At 36.6% G+C, this 16193-nt stretch overlaps 1 protein-coding gene across 3 annotated transcripts in view; it reads right to left on the bottom strand.

The window, feature by feature from the left end:
* The window catches only part of stet (stem cell tumor), a 98050-nt gene that overhangs the window by 28261 nt on the left and 53596 nt on the right, over positions 1-16193 (bottom strand). The gene's annotated exons all lie outside the window — the stretch shown is intronic.

The following is a 16193-nucleotide window of genomic DNA, read 5'->3' as shown; positions in this document are numbered from 1 at the left end:
CGAAAGGAGGGAGAAGGAAAGTTGAAGATGAGACTGTATTAACAAACGAATAAGTCGTTTAAATTCCGCTCATATGTATTAGCCTAATACTCGCACTTACTTATATCTATGTATACAGTACTTAGACTCGTCAGCTAATTCTGTACAATTAAAAGCTATTTTTTCTCGCGAGCGTCGCGTCGAGCCCATACTACGAGTATACATATGCCGGAAAACGAAAAGAGAAGACTATAGAAATGATTTCGACTCTCGATGCACATATTATCAGCGATGAGCGAGACCTATCTAATCATAAAGCACACATTTTTGCGTCGCTCGCGTGAAAATATGACTATATACAACACTGCAACTTATCCGTGAAAAAAAAATTACGCATTACGGAAATGACTAATCAACGGCGCGCCATAATTTAAGAAAATCTTCAAAAACCTAAAAATGCATAATAAATCAACGAGCATCGCGCGGTATTAGGTACACCTTCCTACGTTCGTTTCAAGCGGATATGATTAGGTCGTTACGAGGATATCAAAAATTAACAGCTAATTCCGCGTTGCAATTAACGCAATGTACCTAAGTACATTTAACGATACGAGGTAGGTATATTCAACTCCGCCTCTGCGCTGCGATGCCTGCATAATAAGATGAAGAAAGATGAAAGCGAACAACTGATTAACAAGATTCTTGTAAACTCACTTCTACTCGGCACTCTACTGAAAATTTGAAAAAATTCTAAAGTTGGAATTTTCAAAAAGTTATGCTGGAGACTTTACAGCGGCTTGAAAAATCATCTTCAGCGGGCTCGAAAAGTTGAAATTAGAACATTTAACTGCAGTACTGACAAGAGAACCTCTTGAGGTGTCCGCCTCCGATTTGAACGAGACCGCGATTTTTGGAAAGAGCATGTTCTAAAACCCCCAAAACCAAATTTTCAGCTGCCCAAGTTCATTTTTCGAATTTTGGCGAATTTTTGAAAATTCAAAATTGACTGTTTTTGGCGATTTATGCTTTTTTGGAAAAAGTAGGTACGTACTTGACCAATAAAAATGGTCAAAATACGTCCCAATACTAATATTAATTCCCCAAATCCAAATTTCACCATTTCCAGCGATTCTGGAGCCTCCAGCGCGATTTTCAATTTCTCCAGAATTTTGAATTTGCTCCACAAGGCATGAATATGCAATTGGGAAAACTCAAATGTGGATAAAATCGTTAAACAGATCGAGTATAACACACAACTCGATTTTTAGCTGCCCAACTTCATACTCACGCCTTCTAGAGCAAACTGAAAATTCTGGAGAAATTTAAAAATCGCGCTGGAGGCTCCAGATTGGTGCGAAATGGCGGAATTCGTTCTCGGGACGTTAGTTGTGGACAAAATACAGCGATTCACGCAAATTTCAAAAATTTCCTCGAAAATGGAAAACTTTTGATTTTTTTGGATTTTTTATTTGAAAAAAAAAACTGTTCACAAAACCACTCTTGAGGTGTCCCTCTCAAAACCGACTCAATTAATGTGGATAAACTCGTAAAACAGATCGAATATAACACACAACTCGATTTTTAGGTGCCCAATTGCATATTCACGCCTTCTGGAGCAAATTCAAAATTCTGGAGAAATTTAAAAATCGCGCTAGAGGCTCCAGAATGGCTGGAAATGGTGAAATTTGGATTTGGGTAATTAATATTAGTATTGGGACTCATTTGGACCATTTTTATTGATCAACGTACTTTTTTTAAAAAAATGCATAAATCACCAAAAACAGTCAATTTTGAATTTTCAAAAATTCGCCAAAAATCAAAAAATGAACTTGGGCACCTGAAAATTTGGATTTGGGGGTTTTAGAACATGCTCTTTCCAAAAATCGCGGTCCCGTTCAAATCGGAGGCGGACACCTCAAGAGGTTCCCTTGTGAGCAAAATTTCAGAACGTCTACCAAAATCCAAAAAGCCAAATTCGTGCTTTTCACTTGCCTTTATCTTACTTCCAAAATGAAATTTCGTACTTAAAGCGTCAACGTCGCCAGCTCTACCCATAGCCCCCCCTCCCCTAAAAAATCTGGCCAGGGTTCTTCTGATTTTCAAAATTTTCTAAATAGGACATTTTTTGGATATTTTTCTCCACGAAGGTACGTATATGATTTCAAGATACACTTACCCTCCCTTCTCTTCCCATCATTTTATTCAAAAGAACGAGAGAATTGTCAAAGAAAAATCACGCAACCTCTAACAAGGTTCGTACACATTTATTGTCGAAATCCAGAATCGAGATATTTTTGTGATTTTGAACTACACGTATGTGCTTTTTTGAATTCAAAAAAATTCTGACCTGCGAAATTTTTATTTCTTTTCTTACCTACTCAAGATTTTGTAAAACTATCTAATTTTTATCTTTTTTTTTTTTTTGAAAAATCACTTATTTTGGATTTTAAAAGTATTAAGTATTCGTTACATATAAAAACAAGAAGTTGACAGCAACAGTATAACAACAGCAACTAACACGACTCGAATTCGATACCCATACGGGAAGAAAAATTACCCGAGACTCTGATTTTTATCAACCCTGTTCGGATTAACTGATAAATGGCGAACGAAGATGACGATGGGCAACAACAACGAGCAGGAAGCTGAAAATGAAATTCGAATGAAACGCGCGTAGGAATAAAATTGGGGTTCGAGCATATTCGAGGAGATAAGACGCGATTGTCTTCGCGGCAGGTCTTCGATTCGGAAATGATACTCGTATATACCAATGCTGAGAAAATGATTTTTTTCCCTTCATAAAACAGACGCAGTGACGCGAGATATCTGAACGAGAATAATAGCCGGCTTATAGCCTAAGCCATCACTGATCATTACGCATGAATAATAAAAACCTTACTGCAGTAAGTAGAAAATAGAAATACACACTTGACGTACTTATCTATCTCTACTTATAAACAAGACGAAATACGTAATACGAATGTCAAATACTCATACTACACACGTATACAATAATTTCATACTAGGATGCGTTGAATGAGAGCCTCACTCAGTCACATAAAGCCCTAGTTATTCTTCGAAGAACTATCTGTAGTATGTTTTTCAATTTTTGTTGAAATTTTGAGAATAAAATCGAGCCAAAAATGGTAAAAAAAAATCAAAATTTTTACCAAATTCATCTGGGAAGCTGCGAAATTAGGTGCGCGCTATTTTCAATCCTACCCCCCCCCCCATCGATTAAAAACGGGTTCGAAACCGTTTTCAGTATTTCTGGAGCCCGCAGCAGGTTTTTTTGTAAGCTGAAGTGAAGTTGGACAGCTGAAGCTGATTTTATACTCTAATATTATTTCGACATTTTAAGTCGATTGCAAGTGAATCCGAGCTGAATCTGGAATTTCCAAAACATGCCCAAACCCAAAGGCTCCAGAACGACTTGGGAGCACCTTCAGTCGATTCAGAATTTTAAAATTAAGATTAATGATTATAATAGTCAATTATTCGACTCCCAAATATTGGATACAAATTTTGTGGAAATTTCAACTTGAAAATATTCTGGAGGCTCCAGAACTGCTCAGCAGGGTTCGAAACTGCTTCCAATCGATTTGGCAGGTCGGAAATAGAGTACCATACACACCAAATTCCAGCTTTCTAGGATCCCAGTCAATGGTAATATTTCGAGCAAAACGTATGTAAAAGCAGAACTTTTCCGAATGATTTTTTTGAAACTTTGCAAATTGAAATGGATCATTCAGCAAGGCTCATATTCTGGAAGAGTGCGGAAGGTAAACTCAACAACCACATGTATAGCTTTTAGCCTACCTATTACCTAATAGCATATGCAATACATATAGTACTATAGGCGAACTGTGGTAGACTGCAAGAAAAGAGGAGGATGGACATTGAATAGACGCCACTCCTACTCGGGTACTGTTTTGTCAATACCAATTACAAGCAATCAACAATATACGCGGACGCGCATTGCGCACCCACTCCGGCTGCTGCGGCCACAGTGTGTGTGCAGTCTGCGTCGGCAACAACGGTCAACCGGTTTCATGCCGCCCAATCGCGCAGCTAAATCACGCGTGATTATCGCGAATCGCGAAACACGATTGACGTACTCGTACTGGAGAATTCGCATTCGCATTCGCATTCCGTTCCATTCGGTTCGATATTATTTTGCTGTTTGCATTCACTCCGCTGCACTGGACTGCATCGATCGATCACGCACCCAGCAGCCCAGCACACATCACTCACTAATTACTCACTCGCGAGTTTACCAAAAATGAGACTACGTAACACTCAAACTCAAACAGCGAATGCAATTCGGCCAAGCGTGAAGTTAACGTTAGTAAACATTTCTATTTTCGACAATAAAAACACTCTTGTACACGTACCAGAGCCCATAATGCGTATACACACTTATACGAAATAACAACTATGAACATTTTAATGCAGTGAACATTTGATCTGAGTACATACAATACGTATAGACGTACCTATGTGCTACATAAGTATACGCAAATGGGCCTGGCACTGGCGATAGCGATATCTGGCCTCAACCAAAGCACTTGGGATTTTCTTGACCTTTGCCAAGAAATAGATGAGTAGATAAAAGGCTCTTTTTGTGGGAAAGAAAATTTCAGAAATATCGAAAAATTGCCATAAAAACTTGGAAAAAAATCAAAGAATTGAGGGGAAAAATTCAATTTGACAAAAAAAGGATCTTTTTAGCAATTTTACAAAAAAAAAAAAACCTTTGAAACAAAAAGAGAACCTTCTTCTAAACAGGCAAAGCAAAAATCAATGCTTTTTGGATTTTTTGGCAAAAAAAAAAACACACATTTCTAGATAGTTTGGGCAAAAATCACAACCCAAAACTAGCAAAAAAAAAAAAAAAAAACCACAAATTGTCAACTTATTGTCAAAAATTGACACTCCTGACAAAAAACCGAAATTTTTATGACAATTTCATCAAAAAATCAAGATTTTTTGAGCAATCTTAGCAAGAACAGAACTGCTTGGCAATTTTACCAAACATGGGAATTTTTGATAATTTTTACAGAAGTGGCCACTTCTTGACTATTTTGCCAAAAATTGGTGCTATTTGGCTTAAGGAAATTTGACGACAAAAAAAAAACAAAATCATATTTGGCAAACAGCAGGATTTTTGTTGGGTAATTTTGAACAAAAAAAGGACTTTTTGAACAGATGAGGCAAACATCAATTCTTTTTGGATGTTTGGGGTAGGAAAAGGGTACAAAAAATTAGGGGCTTACAACTTTCGAGAATTAGCATATGCCGCCAAAAAAGAAGCGTCAAAAAAGCCTGAATAAGAGAAACTTGTCTGCGTTTCCAATTGACCCCCCCCCCTCTTTCGAAAATCTCGAGAATGTTTGTTGAAAAATCTCGAGACTCTTAAGATCCATCATCATCATAAGATTTAGTAATTTCAGTCAAATTTTGATACATTTTTTGAGGATTTTCATCACTTTTTTTTTGAGATTTTTCGGAATATCTTGGATTTTTTGAGATTTTGAGGTAGGTATTCGCGAGAAGACATAAAAAAACTTTCAATCCAACGACAAATCTTGAGGGTTGGCAACTTCAGACCAGATAGTTCGCAGACACTCAAAAACATCGAATAAATTCTAATCACAATACACCGATGTCGAAGGGATTTATGCGTACCAGAACTTTCAAAAATGGTCAACATTCATCTGATTTAACAAAATTGTTTCGATTAAAAAATTGATCAGAAAAATCTGCAGGAGACAATAGGAACATTTGAGACCCACAGTGAGTAGTGCGTAAAGGAGGGAGGAGGGAGGGATTAGTAATAAGGGGTGAAATCCATTTTGAATTACGTAAATGCAAATAAAAATGCAAAAAAAATTGAAAATTTGTCAAAATTTCATTATGGAATCAGAAGGAGAAAATGAAGTTCGAATTGAGCATCTTAGTGAAAAAGTTTAATCAAGCTTCCTGTATATTCGTAATTTTGAACCCTTTTTCAGAGCCCCCCACTTTGGGCACCCCTGAAATAGGCGTTTATGCATATTTTTTCAAATAAATTGAAGAATTTACATTTGAACCACACTGCCAAGTGCTCGATGATTTTTCATTTGATTTTTCCTGTAACATTCAAAATTAAGCTTCTTTTGGCCAAATTCTGAGATTTTACTTCGTTGAAATCGTGAAAATGTGATTTTGGCGTTTTTTTTTCAAGAGTAAAATATCAAAATTTGACCCAAAAAAGCTTAATTTTGAAAGTAACAGGAAAAAAACAATGAAAAATCATCGAGCACTTGCCAGTGAGGTTCAAATGTAAATTCTTCAATTTATTTGACAAAATGTGCTTAAACACCTTTTTAAGGGGTGCCCAAAGTGGGGGGCTCTAAAAAAAAGGGTTCAAAATTACGAATGTACAGGGAGACTAATTAAACTTTTTCATCAAGATAATTGAATAAATGAATATATACCTCAAAACGTTACGTTTGGCGCAAATCGTAGGTTTCTAGTTTTCCAGGAGTTCCCAAAATTTCGAAATTGCGAAAAAATGGAAAACTGGATTTTTGAGTACCAGCGGAAAATTTTATTGAGCTCGAAATTTGGTAGGATGAAGGTCTTTCAGATACTAATAAACTGTAAAAAGCTTTCTAGGGGTGCTCAAAGGGGTAGGTTCAAAACGGTGGTTCCAAAATTTTCCAAACATTAAAACCCCCTCAATTTCTGGCCCCGAGGGTCGAAAATAGGAAAATTACCTCGCATAACGTTTATCGAGTTCAAACACATATTTTACCCTAAAAAAGTTTTTGAAAATAATACTCAGTGGTTCCTAAAATCCTTTTTGTAATCACAACTTTGGGAACCCCTGGAGCCCAAAAAAATGGTCATTTTGGGTTAACCAACCACCGATTCGTATTTCGGACATTTATTACAACATTTTTAGAGTGATTGAGTGGAAAACTAGGTGGGGACTCCTCCTTTCGATCAATTCATTTTTTTACTATTTTTATCTGCAGCTTTGAATCTGACTTTGGAAATTCACATTAAGTGGTCGTTTTTAGGAATCCTCAATTTCCAAAATGAATAATGGCTCAAATTCTACTCTTCTCAAATACCAAATCACAATCCAAGTTTTTAGTCCAATTAGTATGAAAATTTTTGAAATTAATCCCTTAAATTTATAGCTATTTTGAACATTGAAGGATTAATTTTTTTTTTAAATTTCAAAAAACGTAAATTTCAGAAAATAAGTCCCCCTTTAAAACAGAGAAATTCGCCCATTTCCAAAACAAATTGAAAATTACAACAAAAAAAAATTCTCGCAACGATATTTGACACAAAACGTAAACATACGAGTATATGTATACGACTGGACATATTACCCACACTTTTACCTCTCACCTCGCACTGCTGTGCACAATATCGAGTTCATTACCACCACCGTAGGTAGAAAGAGAGAATATCTGGCTATCGAGTATTATAGGTGAAGCCGAAGGTGTGCGACGGAGTACGAAGCACGCAGTCTATGGCATGGCAGTATGCAAAAAACACACGCACGCACGTAAAAAAGTGGAAAAATAAAAAAATACGAGTAGGTACGTTGAAACGCGACATGAAACTATAAAAAAATAATTCGCGTATATCTACCCTGCCAAGGTGCCATAGCCATAGCGGTTCATTCGGTTTATTTGATTCAATACCCCCTACCTATTGTCCTTTCTCGCTCGCAAACTTTCCACCGAAAAGCAAAGCTAAAAAGAAAACAAATTGTAGTCGAGCTGATTAAAAGCACAGTTAGATACGTATAATGTACTCGTACTTATATCTATAGCTAAATTTTATTAACGAAGGCGGGCGACGATATCGATTGCGAAAATATTTTCTCACACTTTACGACCTCGCTCGCTTTTACCAGCAATATAATAATAATCGTAATACCGCAATCGTAAAAACTTTCTGTTGGGCTACCGAGTACCCAGCAGACAGGAGGCATAGAGGGGGTACACTCGCCAGAATGGAGAAAACCTCCCGACGAGCGTGCAAAGCTGCACTAATACTAATAGTAATAGTGTAGAAATAAAATAGACATACCTACTCGTAGGTACGTACTACGTATTAAAGGTATGGTATATTGGTATACACTGTACAGAGGACAGGTAGAGAGTTATAGGTAATTCAGGTATACCGTCAATAATCGTGCGACTTACCACCCTCTTATAATTCGTACGAACGATGACGCTTCGCTTGGTTGATCTTAATAACCTTTCCTTTATTTTTATTCTTTATTTCAACTTTATATGTACTACTCGTACAGTATATACGGTTCGCATTCTCTTCAAAGGGTAGAAAATTGGGCTCGGCGAGCAGGCAAACATTAAACAGACTCGAGAGTGGAAAAAAAGTACCATCTAACGCGATTAATTAGGTATGTGTAGAGTTGTGTACTGGTACAATGTACCGCAAAGGTGAATCTATTAGTTATAGCGGCGGCAATAAATACGTATGAAGAGTGTGACTATTACCGCATCATTTTCATCGTTTACTCGGCCCCCCTCGTCATCGGGTGTGTGGTATTGGATCGCGTTTAAATCGTAGTTTATACGCTTCGATGTAAGCTGTGTGATCCTTATAAGTAAATACTTGGGAGATGGAATACATATAATACACCCCGGTAGCGGTGGCCTTATAATACGGCGTGAAAATTTATCAACAAATAAAACAAATCACCGTTAATCGATTACCGTGCGGTCTGTGAGTGCTGCTTGCCGACGACGACGATGACGACGCCGCCAACGCGACCTATCAACCAGGTATAGGCAACAGAAGACAAGGGGAGAGCGCAGCAGATGCACTTTTCCAGCTTCTTTTCGAAATGGAAATCGCGTCGCGTCGTCGTTGCCTCTACCTCTGCCTCTAGTACACACATATAATATACGAGTAAAAATTGGGCAAGAATTGTCGATCGTTTGTCGCCGCAGCGATCGATAAAACCAAACCAGTAAGTCCGAGTACTCGTACCAATTGTGTACCTATACACATGAGACGAAAATTTACTATATTTACCATCGTTACAACGCCATCCAGTTGGCACTTACACACGCCATGCCATGCCATGCCTATGCCATTCGCCAGCGTATAGTAATAGTATAAGTTTTCAATACACAGCCGAGAATAAATCGAAGAGGTTGAAGCTGCGCCATGAGAAACTGTTGTACGTTTATAAAGACCACCCGGTTGGAAAGGTATTCCACCTCCGTTCATTTACATAAACGTTTCAAAACAGCCGATGTAACTCCTTTTTCGGCAATATGTATTAAATAAAAAATAACTTACGTATATAAAAGTATACCTAGGTACCTACGTGTACGGCGGTAAACGAAACAAGGCTGGGGTAGGCGCAGCGGCGGTCAGTACCACAAAAAATACAACCAAAATCGAAAAACCTACACATTTGTACACGTATTACATACTCGTATACACGTTTCATGCGATATACCAGTACGAGTACGTATGGACAGGGACACTGATACCATAATACGTGTACACTGCGCCTAAAAAGTCCTTCCTGGCGCCATCAATAGCTTTCGTCCAAATGTACGCACTACGCACAACGATCGACTCATTCCGAAAGAATTCAACCCCCTGCACTCCTAACGCCATAGGTACTGAAAATAAATCATTTCATCACTCGAACTTTTTAAAATTATATTCAAATTTTGGCAAATTTAGGTAACGAAGTCAGAATAGAGGGTCCTAAATGGGCGAAATCAAAAAACTAACGCCATATGCGCGTTCGATGTTTTCAAACACATAATACATATTTGACGTATGTTGCACTGTTGGAACCATTTGCTTCAATTTCAACTGCTGGGGGCTTTGAATACAGACCAATCAAAAATCTGAGCTCAAGTTCGCGTTCAGCACCTCCAAAAACGTATCATTCGATATTACCAAGGATACTCCACTACATGCAAAAGCCATATCACATATCTTGGTCTATGCTTTGACAACAAACTAAACTGGAAAAACCACATCAACCATCTAAAATAAGCATGTAACAATAGAATAAACCTATTGAGAAAACTATCTAGTACAGCATATGGAGCAGACACTCAATCTCTTCTCAGAATTTATAGAGCTCTGATTCGCTCAAAATGTGATTATGGGTTGCCAACTTACTCATCAGCTAAACAGTCAACACTCAAATCACTGAACACTATTCACAACACAGCTCTTCGGCTGGCAACTGGAGTCCTCAGAACTACTCCTATACACTTATTATTATATCAGGAAGCATCTGAAATCCTCCCTTATATACGATCAAAACTCATCCTTTCAAAATTTTTCATTCACCTTAAAACTGTTGACAGTCTCCCTCTCACCATAGACTCCAAAATTGATCCCAATCTTCCATATCGTCGCCTTAGTTGCAAAACCTTGTATCTCCAACTCTGAGATCAACACCTTGTGTAAACCGTTCTTTTTGCACTGTAGCGCTCCCTATTGGACTTGAATGCTCAACTAAAAGGTAGGTAGGAGAGGGTGGTCCCCCTCTATTACTGATCTTTTAGTTGAGCATTAAAGTCCAATAGGGAGCGCTACAGTGCAAAAAGAACGGTTTACACAAGGTGTGATCTCAAGAGTTGGAGATACGAGGTTTTGCAACTAAGGCGACGATATGCTTATGACTCATATCTCCATAAAGCCTCTTCCATTCTAAACTCCATTCGGATATATCCTCAAGGGTGCTAACCTTAATTATTTTAATTTCAATTACGGTTTCACTCCAACTTTTCCTTGAAATTTTTCAGTTTTCAGTTTGCTTTTGGTTTTGAAATTCAAAATTTCGGGTTTCGGTTTCAGTTTTGATCTTATTTACAAAAATTTTGGTTTCAGTTTCAGTTTTCAGTTTTTTTCTGTTTTACATAATTTTTTTTTCAAATATCTTCAATTCAAAATTTCTCAATCTCAGGAAACAAAGTATAGTAATTTCATATTAATTCTAAAAAAGTATATGTGACCGTCCGCGATAAAACCAACCATCCATCGCAAAAATCGAAAAATGTTTTTTCGCCTATTTTTGGGTCCTAAATGGTTTAGGGGACAAAAATTCGCGGAAAATTTTTTTTTCAATTTTTTGCGACGCGCACGGATGGTCAGTTTTATAGCGGAGGGTCATATATATTTTTCAAGAACAATAATTATATAATTTTTTTAATACATGAATTTGTAATCAAAACTCAAAAAAGTGAAAAAATCGCAAAAAATCATAAAATGAATGGCAAAAAAATGTACCTTAAATTATCCTCTTCCACCATTCTATCCAGAAAATCCTATAAAAACTAAGAATAATATTCTCTCATTTGATACATCATTGCTTGAACACACTCAACTAAATACTCAAATCATCAATAACTTTATTGCTCAGTATAATGATTTCATTTCGTTTTACACCGATGGGTCAAAATCTGTGGATCACTATGGTTGTTCGGTCGTTCTTGATTGTGAGGTTTTGCGATTTCCACTTCCATGCTTGTTCAGTATTCTTTCATGTGAACTATTTATGTGATCCTTACATCTTTAAACATGGCAATTGATGAATTAAGGGCAGACTCAACAAAGTTGTGATCTTCACTGATTCACTAAATTCCATCTCACAACTAAGATTTAAATCTAAGCAACGTCCAATTGCCTCAGAAATCTCATCTCTCCAATGTGCCATGGATGTTACCATAGCCTAGATTCCAGCCCACTCAGGAATTTTGGGAAATGAAACAGCAGACTTAGCAGCAAAGCAGTCACTAAGAATTTCACCTGTACCAGAAACACCTGTCCCTGAGTCTGATGTGATGGAAGCCATAAGTGTTCACGGGTAATTCCCAGCCAAAGACACACCACCAACATTCAAGATTTTCCCAAGAAGCAGGTCATTGCCTTATGCTGTGTATGTACAGGCCATACCCTCCTCACCCACTCTCATCTGCTCAAAAAAGAACCCCCTCCAATATGCTCTACATGCGAAGTCCAACTCACTATCTCCCACATCTCACTCACCTATCAAGATCATACCAATTTAAGAAACTCACTCAACCTCCCTAAAACTCTTAAGTACCTGAAATAGCTCATAACCCTTCAGTCTTACTCTCCTTTCTCCAAAAATCCAACCTCCTTCCATTAATGTAACAGCATAAAATGACCTGTGCCTCTAGCCTTGTAGCTGTACATGGCAGGGTGACCAACCAACAGGTAACAGGTAACACGTCTCACTTTTCATTACAAAATTGTAACCCTTTTTTGGGGTGAAGGGGAGGGGGTAAAAGTGCGTGTAAAATCAACTAAACTATCTAAAATAATTTCAGATGAATTAGACACGAAAATATACGACCTAAACAACAGCCAAATATGATTGATTCGGGTTGGCAACGGGGGGGGGGGGGGGGGTTAAAGGAAAACATCCGCTCTCTTTAAGAGTTCCCAACTCAAATACTGGAAGTATGGAAGGAAATAGCATAAAATAAATGTATCGATGATTTCAGATTTTGAACGGAATAAAATCAATCTAGGGAACGAGAAAGGGATTGATGGAAAGAATGTCATATTTGTGTTGAAGATTTTTGAAAAAATAGGGGTAAGTTTGAGAAAATTTTGTATCTTGATTACCAATAAATTACCAATAATTCAAAGCGTATCTGATCTCAGAACATTTCGTCTGACTTGAAAACTTGGAAAGAAATTTTTAAAGTAAACCTTCAGGAGAACTTGAAGAAAAAAAAATCGATAAATTGCTAAAATTATGTCAAACTCTTGAAAATAAATTTTTTAGATTTTTTCAGACTTTTTAAACCCTGTAAAGTAATTCCTAAAATCATGACAGACATTCAGTCAGACCTCTGAAAACGTGGAAGGGGTATTTTTTTTTAACACATTCGAGCAGTCGCAACCTAATTTACACGTAGATTTTGGAAACATACTGTATTTATAGGTACAATGTACCATTTAAAAATTTTTTATCGCCAAGTAGGGAGAAAGAGTACCATAGAAATCTTGCGCGGAGGTTCTCACCAGCGTGGCATGAGATGGCGATGGCGTGGCGCTAGTTTTTTTCCTCGCGTGTGTACCTGGTACTGTGTCCTAGGTTCTCATAGTATCTCTATTTGTATTCGTAGGTATAATATTAAATACATACAATGTATTTTATCACGGCCGTAAGTCGTATATTATTCTAATTATGCGCCGCACACGAAGAGTGCAAATAGATATGTACATAGGTAATTAGGTAGAACGTAGATAGCCCACATGCCATAAGGTGATAGTTTAATGATTTTTTTTTTCTAACACGAGTGACGAGTAAACGGGGTTGTATGAAAGTTGTACCGATATTTCAAAACGATGGGGTGAAAATTTTCTTTTACAATCTTCTAACTGGTCTTGAAATCTGCCATCTGCAGGTAATGTTCAGGATATTTTGAAAAACTGATAAAATGCCAAAACGATTCAACTATAGGAATTGGACGAATGCATCATTGTTGAATTGTATGATAAAATAATTTCTTGTCTTCAATTTTTTTTTTTACAAAATTCAAAAAAACTGCCAAAAGCTCTTCGAAAATTCGTTTAAAAAAGAAAAAACCGCGATGAAAATTTTCTTATTGAAAATTCCTAATTTCTGGACTGAATTTTCAACTTTTTCCCCCCAAGAAATTGTCCCTCAGTTTTCCAAACAACGTTCCTCATATAACACTCTCAAAAAATAATAATTTTAGATTGTTCGTTTTGAAAAGGAAATATCAGAGAACAACATTGCCTAAGAGATGAGGCGGGCCGGGGGTTGATATTTGGAGGAACCCCAACACAGAATCTCAAATTTCTGAAAAATTTTCCATTCTTTATTTTTCTACTTTGGTGGTATGGTTCAAGAGGTCCGACATCTTTCGACAGACTTTTCTTTCTGAAAATAGGGTTTTTTAGGACAGCAATTTAACATTAAAAAATCGTTCGTTTTGAATTTTTTTAATTTTCTCGTTTTATGAGCACTGTGCATGGAACTAACATCATTCGTGAGACCACGAAAGGTATTATTCTGAAGAGAGTTGTTTATATGGAAATTATACGTCAGAAATTGAGAATTTTTAATGAACATTTTTCATTATCTTTTAAAATCATTTTTTTACTTTTGGGTACCATGAAATTGGGTAATACCGGAAACTTACATTAACCTCAAACACTTTTTTTTAGGATTTGGAAGAATATAAAACGCTTGCTGTATTAGAATTTTTCTAAATATAACCTCTTTTTCAAACAAAAAAAAACTGCTTTGCCCCCCTCCAATCACTGCTGATCTTCTTGTATGGAGCCCAGCCCTCCAAAATTGACAAAAAAAATTTAAAAAACACAAGTAATGATACAAGTTTGTAAAAAAATTTTAAGAATTTTTTATTTTCAGTCAGAATACATTTAAATGGCCCAATGTCCAAGAAAAAAACCTCCCTCAGTACCCCAAACAATATTGCACCTCTTACATAAAGAACCCCAAAGCTGAAAAAAATCAAAAATGAGAAGTTCGTAAACTAGTCTGTTTTTGGTCAAAACCTTAAATAGGAAAAAAAAAATCGGATCAGTGGTTCACCAACAAACGTTCCCCCTCTTTTATATTATAGAGACTCAAAGTTGGGAAAAAATAAAAGGAGTAAAAATGATGAAGATGCATGGTGGGTATTTTTTTTTTAAATTCCAATCTCTGTGTCAGAATTCTTCTAATTAACTCCATAAGAAGTACACTCGGTCCTCTGGCAATGTTGATTATCTTCTACGTACAAACACTTGGGAGGTTCTTAAAGCGAAAAAAAAAATCCAATAAAATAAAAAATCATTAATGTTGGTCAATTTTTTTCAAATTTCCTCTACAAAGTCCAGTCGTACCTATATCTTGCAATTATTTCAATTTTTTCATCATCCAAGGAAAGAGAAGGAGTCAAAACTACTCGTATACTGAAAATAGAAATGTAAAACGTCAATTGTAAAACTTTTTTGATTTTGTTGATTTTTCAAGCGCGAGGGCTCATGTTCCACTTTTTCATTATTTGGGTGAAGAGACGAAGGAGGATGGGGGGGGGTCACAAGTGGATCAAAATTCAAGGGTAAAAACGTAAAATTTTTCATTTTAGTAATTATTTTTTCCCCTCATTTTTAGAAAAGTGTTCAAGATGCACTTTTCTATCCCTGCGGAGGGGGGGGGGGGTCGGGTCAAAATTATTGAATGCGTAAGTGGTACTTTTCTCATGAAAATAAACCAAATTCAAGAATTGGAAAGTAAAAGAGTAAAAATTTCAATCTTTCTCATTTTTTGAGAACTTGGAAGTCTTTTCGATACGACTTGGAGGCGCCTAAAATTTTCAGAATCCCCTCTCCCCCTAAAAACACTTAAAAAGGTGAAAATACAGAATAAAAAATCACAAAAAAAATCAAAAGTATAAATAAGAGCAACCTCAATATGCGTAGGCTATACTTCAGACGTTTACATTGCATTTTCTCTCAAATCGTCAAGAGTAGGTATGGTTCATTGGGCTTATGATACGAGGGGAGTTTTTGAATTTTTATTACGAGTATTTTCTTTCGATGACTGATAACCTCATTTCCACATCAAAAAGATGTATTCAAGACCTCAAAGTTGACGAAAACGAGCTCTAGCATGTCAGTTATTGGACTATAAGTGTATCAAAAAAGTGCACGTAGAAAAAGTTGAAAGTAAAATTGTGAAAAAATGCAATAAAATACGCGTCTCGTTGAATTGGTATGTATGTGTACCTATCTGATTAAACGAACACACGCTATTGAGTTTCGGAATATTGAGCTTGTGTCGTGCGTTTACGATAACGACAGCATAAAAAATGAATTATATACTCGAGGTAGTAATATCTAGATTTTAAACATCGACGAAAGGGAAAAAATTCACTGTATAGAACCAACATAATACATAGATACTATGTATACTATAGATGTACGTACTTATACGATTTAAAACTTGACTCATAGTCAGAGACCTATACGCGACAGTACAAATATATTAGATTAAGTGTCGTGTATATTTGCACAAGAGACAGAAAGAAAATGAGAAAACTGCGTGAAAACACCAACACACGCACAAACGCGGCTCATAGGCAGAAAACTTGTCGTTACTTTGAAAGAGTTTCTCAGTTAACATCGCCAAA

Source organism: Planococcus citri, chromosome 3 (assembly GCF_950023065.1).
Source record: "Planococcus citri chromosome 3, ihPlaCitr1.1, whole genome shotgun sequence".
NCBI classification, from domain to species: Eukaryota; Metazoa; Arthropoda; class Insecta; order Hemiptera; family Pseudococcidae; genus Planococcus; species Planococcus citri.
The sequence above is the reverse complement of the archived record's forward strand: the minus strand, read 5'-3'. Positions and strand labels throughout refer to the sequence as shown.